Source organism: Bufo gargarizans, chromosome 2 (genome assembly GCF_014858855.1).
Source record: "Bufo gargarizans isolate SCDJY-AF-19 chromosome 2, ASM1485885v1, whole genome shotgun sequence".
Taxonomy (NCBI): domain Eukaryota; kingdom Metazoa; phylum Chordata; class Amphibia; order Anura; family Bufonidae; genus Bufo; species Bufo gargarizans.
Genome location: NC_058081.1, coordinates 32,425,813 through 32,428,146, shown reverse-complemented (window position 1 = coordinate 32,428,146; position 2,334 = coordinate 32,425,813).

Sequence of the window (2,334 nt, the reverse complement as noted above, 5' to 3'; positions counted from 1 at the left end):
CAGACTGAGGAGAGAGGTCCCATAACAGAGATTCAGGCTTCATGTCATACCAGAGAATCATGCTTCACGTCACCCAAAACTGGAACAGTCCATTGTCATATATTTAGGCCCCGGCACCCAGACAGAGGAGAGAGGTCCCATAACAGAGATTCAGGCTTCATGTCATAGCAGAGAATAATGCTTCACGTCACCCAAAACTGGAACAGTCTATTGTCAGATATTTAGGCCCCGGAACCCAGACAGAGGAGAGAGGTCCCAACACAGAGATTCAGGCTTCATGTCAGCAGAGAATCAGTCTTCATGTCATAGCAGAGAATCAGTCTTCACGTCAGCCAAAAATGGAACAGTCCATTGTCATATATTTAGGCCCCGCCACCCAGACAGAGGAGAGAGGTCCCATAACAGAGATTCAGGCTTCATGTCATAGCAGAGAATCATGTTTCACGTCACCCAAAACTAGAACAGTCCATTGTCAGATATTTAGGCCCAGGCACCCAGACAGAGGAGAGGGGTGCCATAACAGAGATTCAGGCTTCATGTCATAGCAGAGAATCATGCTTCACGTCACCCAAAACTGGGACAGTCCATTGTCAGATATTTAGGCCCCGGCACCCAGACAGAGGAGAGAGGTCCCATAACAGAGATTCAGGCTTCATGTCAGCAGAGAATCAGTCTTCATGTCATAGTAGAGAATCATGGAATATATATAGACCACGGCACTCAAAATAAGGTTATCAAAAATTAATTCATTTATTAATTGTCCATCCCAGGTAGGATCATTTATAGTGCAAATGGCCAACAATATTGTTTCGGTCCAGCAGGACCTTGTTCACGGCCTAGGATAAGTACATCATAATTTAGTACTAAATTATGATGTACTTATCCTAGGCCGTGAACAAGGTCCTGCTGGACCGAAACAATATTGTTGGCCATTTGCACTATAAATGATCCTACCTGGGATGGACAATTAATAAATGAATTAATTTTTGATAACCTTATTTTGAGTGCCGTGGTCTATATATATTCCATTTGACCTTTCCCACTGAGCACCAACCGCGACACATAAGGAGTGCCATCCACTACATTCTTCATAGTAGAGAATCAGGCTTCACGTCACTCAAAACTGGAACAGTCCATTGTTATATATTTAGGCCCCGGCACCCAGACAGAGGAGAGAGGTCCCATAACAGAGATTCAGGCTTCATGTCAGCAGAGAATTAGTCTTCATGTCATAGCAGAGAATCAGGCTTCACGTTACCCAACACTGGAACAGCCCATTGTCATATATTTAGGCCCCGGCACCCAGACAGAGGAGAGAGGTCCCATAACAGAGATTCAGGCTTCATGTCAGCAGAGAATCAGTCTTCATGTCATAGCAGAGAATCATGCTTCACGTCACCCAACACTGGAACAGTCCATTGTCATATATTTAGGCCCCGGCACCCAGACAGAGGAAAGAGGTCCCATAACAGAGATTCAAGCTTCATGTCAGCAGATAATCAGTCTTCATGTCATAGCAGAGAATCAGGCATCACGTCAGCCAACACTGGAACAGTCCATTGTCATATATTTAGGCCCCGACACCCAGACAGAGGAGAGAGGTCCCATAGCAGAGATTCAGGCTTCATGTCATAGCAAAGAATCATGCTTCACGTCACCCAACACTGGAACAGGCCACTGTCAGATATTTAGGCCCAGGCACCCAGACAGAGGAGAGAGGTGCCATAACAGAGATTCAGGCTTCATGTCAGCAGAGAATCAGTCTTCATGTCATAGCAGAGAATCATGCTTCACGTCACCCAACACTGGAACAGTCCATTGTCATATATTTAGGCCCCGGCACCCAGACAGAGGAAAGAGGTCCCATAACAGAGATTCAAGCTTCATGTCAGCAGATAATCAGTCTTCATGTCATAGCAGAGAATCAGGCTTCACGTCAGCCAAAAATGGAACAGTCCATTGTCATATATTTAGGCCCCGGCACCCAGACAGAGGAGAGAGGTCCCATAACAGAGATTCAGGCTTCATGTCATAGCAGAGAATCATGTTTCACGTCACCCAAAACTGGAACAGTCCATTGTCAGATATTTAGGCCCAGGCACCCAGACAGAGGAGAGAGGTGCCATAACAGAGATTCAGGCTTCATGTCATAGCAGAGAATCATGCTTCACGTCACCCAAAACTGGGACAGTCCATTGTCAGATATTTAGGCCCCGGCACCCAGACAGAGGAGAGAGGTCCCATAACAGAGATTCAGGCTTCATGTCAGCAGAGAATCAGTCTTCATGTCATAGTAGAGAATCAGGCTTCACGTCACTCAAAACTGGAACAGTC